Source organism: Triticum dicoccoides, chromosome 6B (genome assembly GCF_002162155.2).
Source record: "Triticum dicoccoides isolate Atlit2015 ecotype Zavitan chromosome 6B, WEW_v2.0, whole genome shotgun sequence".
Classification (NCBI taxonomy): Eukaryota; Viridiplantae; Streptophyta; class Magnoliopsida; order Poales; family Poaceae; genus Triticum; species Triticum dicoccoides.
In genome coordinates this window covers 383,238,853-383,245,758 of record NC_041391.1, presented here as the reverse complement: position 1 = coordinate 383,245,758, position 6,906 = coordinate 383,238,853, and positions in this window count along the sequence as shown.

Below are 6,906 nucleotides of genomic sequence, written 5' to 3'. Positions count from 1 at the left end.
CCGCCGCCTCCCCGCGCCGTCCGCCAACATCCATGGCCGGCGCACCTTGAAGCTCGCCAGAGCCGGCCAAGCTCGCCGTCCCCGGCCTCCCTGCTCCGCCCTCCACCCGGATCCGGCCACCACCACCAACTCCGGCCATCCTCCAGCGAGATCCGCCCTGGTGGATGAGATCCACCAGTTTGGCGAACCAAACGCACCCGCGCCCGTCCCGGATCGCCTCGTCCCGCATCTCCACGTCCACTTCTCGGAGGGTATAATTTTCACCAAGTCCCTGTTTTCTAACATTCTGGTGCTAACTTTGACATGCCATAACTCCATGTGTGTGCTCCGTTTCATGCATATAATATATAGAAATGTTCATTGTGAGATGCTCGACATTTTGTTCCATTGTGCCATGCTCGTTTGAGTTCATCCTATTGCCCTAATCATCGTTGCAAGAGTGCTATATGATGTTAACTGCTATCTATTAACATAACTTGTTGTTTTGTCTTTTTCATTGCATTTTGTGTGTGCATCCTATGAGCTTGATGTCTACATGAGTGTTGAGCTACATCATGCCATATTTACAGCGGTCCAATCCATGTATTTTTTACGAGTATTGTAGTGAGTGCATCGAGCTCGTGAAGTAGGGAACTTGCTGTTACTGTTTTGATAGTCTGAATCTGCTATACCATGATGCTATGTAAACCTGCTGCTACAAGTCATTTTATGCATAATTTGGAGATGTTCACTAAGGATGTTTTGTTACACATATCATGCTCTATTTGTCCATGCCCTTGGTTGCATTTATAGCCTGCTGTATCTTGTTGTTATCTTGCTCTCAATTTACTAACTAATGTTGCTGTCAGCCTATTAACATTAAGTTCAGTTTTGCCATGAGCTTTTCTAGTGATCCATGCACCCTATGACCATGCTATTGCCATGTTTAGCTTCATAATTATGTCATCTTACTGTTGGTTGCCTTATCATGCCATGTAATGCTCTGTGGTGAGTGGTACAAGCTCACCAACATGCCTACTTATTGTTGTTCCTGCCATGTCTGAATCTGTCATATCATTTGCCATATTTGCATTGATGCCACCATGTTTTCTGTTGATCTTTGGAATAAGTTCAGTAAGGGAGTTTTGTTCTTTGTATTTAGTGCTAGCATTCGATGCCTTTGTTTGCCATGTTAAGCTCACGTAGCATGCTATTTGATAGTTCTAAACATTGCAACCTGATGTTATTTCTGCGAAGTCTGTAAACTGTTATTACTTGCAATCTTTCCATGTCCTTTTGAGCATGTTCTAGTGACTTCTGGAGATAGCTCAATGTTCATGTTTTGTCATGCTTTACCTGTACTTCATGTCCATGCCTTTTTATATCACGTTAGGATGTTGTAGCATATTTGTTTGATGCTTGCAAGATGCCTAGTTCCTGTTTTGGAAAGATTGTTGTTATATCTTGTTTGGAGTGTATGTGTTGCACCGTTGCTCCGTTTTGAGCATGCTCTATATGAATCTTGCTTAGTTTTTCATGTAGATTCATCTTATCATGTTGCATCCTTGTTTTGAGGTGTTTTCTTGATGTTTGGATGCATTTTGCATCAATGCCATGTTTAACTTGCTTTGCTCATATCTTCTAGGCCGTAGCTCCAAATCTAATGAACTTTATATGTAACTTGACTAGAATCTCGTGTAGATCATCTTGGTGCATCTTAACTTGCTGTTTAACAACTTGAACATAAGGTTTATTCAGTTCTGTACCAACTTCGAAACTTGCATATGAGGACTTACCGGAATTGTTATATGTTGTTTCCGGCCTCATTTAAACTTGCTTTGATGTGTTGCTCTTGTATGCATCATCTCTTGCCATGAGTAGATTTATGTAGCTTTGTCATGCATCATGCTTGGTTGTGCATCATGTCATGTTTATGTGTTGTGTGTTTACCTTGTTGTTTGCTCCTTTCCGGTTGTGCTCCTTCTCGTTAGTTCCTATTTCGTTGCGATCATGAGGATTCGTTCGTCTATGCTTGGTTCGTCTTCGTGGCTTCATCTTCTTCATGGACTCGTTCTTCTTCCTAGCGGGATTTCAGGCAAGATGACTGTCACGTTGGATCTCACTACTATCATTGCTATGCTAGTTGCTTCGTTCTATCGCTTTGCTATGCTTCCTATCATTTGCTATTCAAGCCTCCCAAATTGCCATGTCAGCCTCTAACCTTTTTCACCCTTCCTAGCAAACTGTTGCTTGGCTATGTTACCGCTTTTGCTCAGCCCCTCTTATAGCGTTGTTAGTTGCAGGTGAAGTTGAATATTGCTCCATGGTGGACAGGATTATGTTGGGATATCACAATATCTCTTATTTAATTAATGCATCTACATACTTGGTAAAGGGTGGAAGGCTCGGCCTTATGCCTAGTGTTTTGTTCCACTCTTGCTACCCTAGTTTCCGTCATATCGGTATTATGTTCCTGGATTTTGCGTCCCTAACGCGGTTGGGTGATTTATGGGACCCCCTTGACAGTTCGCCTTGAATAAAACTCCTCCAGCAAGGCCCAACATTGGTTTTACCATTTTCCTAACACCTATACCTTTCCCTTGGGAGTAATTAACCTGAGGGTCATCTTATTTTAGCCCCTCCCCCACGGGCCAATGCTTGTCTAAGTGTTGGTCCAAACTAGAGCACCGTGCGGGACCATCCCTTGGCAACTTGGGTTACGTTGGTACATGTACGCTTCGCTTATCCGGTGTGTCCTGAGAACGAAATACGTGCGACTCCTATCGGGATTGTCGACACATCGGGCGGCTTTGCTGGTCTTGTTTTACCATTGTCGAAATTTCTTGTAAACCCGGATTCCGAGACTGATCGGGTCTTCCTGGGAGAAGGATTATCCTTCTTTGACCGTGAGAGCTTGTGATGGGCTAAGTTGGGACACCCCTGCAGGGTATAAACTTTCGAGAGTCGTGACCGCAGTTATGTGGCAGATGGGAATTTGTTAATGTTTGGTTGTACATAACTTGACACCGGATTCGAATTAAAATGCATCAACCGCGTGTGTAGCCGTGATGGTCTCTTTTCGGCGGAGTTCGGGAAGTGAACACGGTTTGTGGGTTATGTTTGACGTAAGTAGGAGTTCAGGATCACTTCTTGATCATTGCTAGCTTCACGACCATTCCGTTTGCTCTCTTCTCGCTCTTATTTGCGTATGTTAGCCGCCATTTATGCTTAGTCGCTGCTGCAACCTCTCCACTTTACCCCTTCCTTTCCCATTAAGCTTTTCTAGTCTTGATACCCATGGTAATGGGATTGCTGAGTCCTCGTGGCTCACAGATTACTACAACAACAGTTGCAGGTACAAGTTATGTGATGATCATGACGTGAGAGCGATGTTTGCTTGTTTCAGAGTTCTTATTCTGCTTATTCTTCAATCAGGGGATAGGTTCCAGGTCGGCAGCCTGGGCTAGCAGGGTGGATGTCGTTTGAGTTTCTGTTTGTGTTTCATCCATAGTCGGATGGTGCTCTAATGTAAGATGATGTTGTATTCATGTGGCATTGTATGCCTTTTGTATGTATCCCCATCTATTATGTAATGTTGATGTAATGATATCCACCTTGCCAAAGCGTGTCAATATGCGGTTCTATCCTTGGTGGGACCTTCGAGTCTCTTTACGATAGTATCACATATTGGGCATGATAAGTTGGTATCAGAGCCTCGACCGACCATAGGAGCCCCCCTTGATTGATCGTGTAGTTTGGCCATTGTCGAGTCTAGAAGAAAACTGTTTCGGAGTCTAATTATATCGGAGAGTAGGAATTATTTTTACTCCTCAGCCCCTTCGTTGCTCTGGTGAGGAATCTTGACGTAGGTGTTTTGAATTACCCCTCTTCCCCTTCAAATTTTTCTTTAGGATCACGTGTTTAGTTTTTTCGTTCATTGGTTCTCATCTCTTTTCATCCGGTGCATTTCTCGTCAAGTTGACTCGAGCCTCTTCATCTTTGCCAAGTTCAATCCTCAGTTGTTTTCTTTTCCCACCCGCCCACCCTTCTTCTTCTCGGGACCGGAGTCCGTAATCGAGTATCCATCCTACTCGTGCGAAGCTTTTGCATTCTCTCCTCGATCATTTCAACCGGCGCTTCTCTATTAAATTATTCGTCGTTCCAGTTGCATGTGTTTTTCCCACCCTCCCACCCCTTTTCTTCTCGGAGTCTGAGCATCTATTCGAGAAGTTATTTCATTCATGCGGAGCCTCTTCAGTCTTTCGTCAATTGTTTCAACCGGTGAATTCTCGTTTTGTTCGACATTCTTCATCTCTTTTTCTTCTCCGGTGGATTCAATTCCAATTTTCGGTAGTGATTATATTCTTTCCCTCGGCTCAAGTGTTTTCCATGCTCGTTCACCTCTCGCCATTTAATCCTTCTAGAGTGCTCAAGACATCTCAGGAGATTCGTTTGTGTATAAATTAATTCGAGGTTGTCACCTCATTCAAATATTTAAAGTGATCCGGTGCATCATCTATCTGTACAACATCCCTTTCCAACGGTGTTTTGCTCTTTAGTGGGCCCTAACCCATAGGTTTTTTCCCAGGATCTTACCTGACTCTTCTAATTATTCCGGAGCCATTCCTAATTCTTTTCGAGTTTGACGTAAGAATGAATTTCATCAGTCAGATGCCGTCTACAAGAGCGCTTTCAAATTCTTTTCATCTTTGGTTCAACCCTTCCTCATTTTCATTCTCCCGGAGTATCTCAGTAATTTTGGTGGCGTTCCTCGTCGTCATTTGAAGATAGAAGAAGAGTTTTTCCTCTATATCTTGTCCGTTCTCTCAAAGATTCGCGGTTCTAGTTCCATGCTACCCTCTCGAATTATTCCATTTGTCAGATATTGTTTTCTTACCCATCCGGAGTATGTCAGAAGTTGTTTTCCCGTTTCTTTTCACCGGAGGCCATCATTCCAGTTATCGTTCTCTATTTATCCCAGTGCTTCGTTCAAGTGTTCTTTAATCAGCTCATGATCTCTTTGTTCTTTTGCATCTAAATCCCCTCTAGCATATTTGTTCTTCTAGTTCTTCCCGATGATTCATTCTCTTTCATCAGTCATTTTCGAATTCTTACGGTGGTTCATTCAGATTATTTTTCCTTTGTCATTATATCACAATTCTTTCGTTCTTTCAAATCCTACAGGTGGTCCGTTGAATACCTTCCTCAAGGTTGCACCATATAATCATCAATTCTTTTCAGGGAGAATAAGTTGCATTCAAAATTCGTTTATCATCAATTAAATTTGATTAAGGATAAGCATACAATAAATCTTATTCTTATTTCATCCAAGTGAGCAATCCCTTCCTTTGGAGTTTGTTCTTGATGAATACATTCTAGTTCCAAGTGTTTTCATCTTTTCTTTTCCGGAGTTCAAATTTCCTCGGCCATTTCGTTGGAACCTCCATCTAAATCACCGCAAGGCTCATCTTATTCTTTCATCCTTCATTCTATCTCATCATCCTTTTTGTCACCGGAGTTCTTCATGGTGGTTCTTCATGATTTAATTCATTCTTCAAGAGTTAATTAAGATTTTGTTGGTGGAGTTCAAGTATTTTTCTTCTCGCGTCTCTAAGTGCAAATAATTCTCCATTTTCTTCTGAAGTGGAGTTTTGCATTTCTTCGTTATTCTCAGCTATTCAGACATTGGTTGTGGTATAATTTCACCTCAAGTTTTGAGCTGTTTTTGATAAGTCCACAACAAGCTTATTATTTCGTTGTTGATTTTCTCAACAACTCCATTCAATCCTTCCTTCTAAGTTCTTTTCATCCAATTCTTTCAATTCTTCTGGAGGCATTGCATTGTTCATCTCGTCAAGTGCCATCTCATTGGGCGAAGTTCATGTTCTAACCCTTCCATTTTCAGTCGGAGTGTTGCCGAAATTCTTTTATTTCATTCCTTTTCTATCTTGTTCTATCTAGAGTGGTTTCAGAGTCTATCTTATTCCTTTAGCTTTTGATTCTCGTCGTATTCGTCATTCCTCTTTCTACTCGAGTGCTCTCGATCTAGTTCATCTTTTATCTTCCACTCTTGCTTAACCTCTTCCTCTTTCTCTTCCGTCTCGTTCCTAAGATCTCGGGACGAGATCTTCTGTTAGTGGAGGAGTGTTGTAATGCCCCGGATCCGAGGCGCCAGGTGTCTTCCAGCTATTCGTCGTTGTTGCCATGTCATTTGCTTGCGTGTTGCATTTTGCCATGTCATCATCTGCATTTCATCTGCATGTTTTTTAAAACTTGCATCCGTTCGGGTTCCCCCGGTTCTCTCTGTTGTCCGTTGTGAGCACAGCCACACTCACACGCGCCCGTCGCCCCTCTTAGACCTTGTTTTGTGAGCCGCCGAAAAACGTTCTCGGAATGGGCCGAGATTTGCCGAGTGGCCTTGGTATAGCACCGGTAGACCGCCCGTCAAATTTCGTTCCATTTGGAGGTCGTTTGATGCCCCAACGGTTAACCGTGTAGCCCGAAACCCCTCTCTCTTTGCAGCCCAGACCCTCCTCACCACATCCTGTGAGCCCATCCAAACCCCCTCCATGCTCTCGGTCGTTCGATCACGATCGTGTGGGCGAAAACCGCTCCTCATTTGGACACTCCTAGCTCCCTCTACCTATAAATAGGTGTCCCTCCCTGAATTTTCGCGCAGTCCAAACCCTAGCCCCGCTCCCCTCGCGCCGTCGTACGAAAACCCCACCGCCAGACATGTCAGCCGCCGCCCCTTGACCAATCGCAGCTCGACACATCAGCGCCGCCGCCCTTCTCTCTCCTCCTCCACCGCACCAGCCACCGCGCAGGCCCATCGGCGCCCGGCGCCATCACCCGCGGGGCCCATTCGCCCGAGGCTGCCGCCCGCCGCCTCTCCTTCGCGCGCCGTCGCAGTGCCCCGCCGCTGGC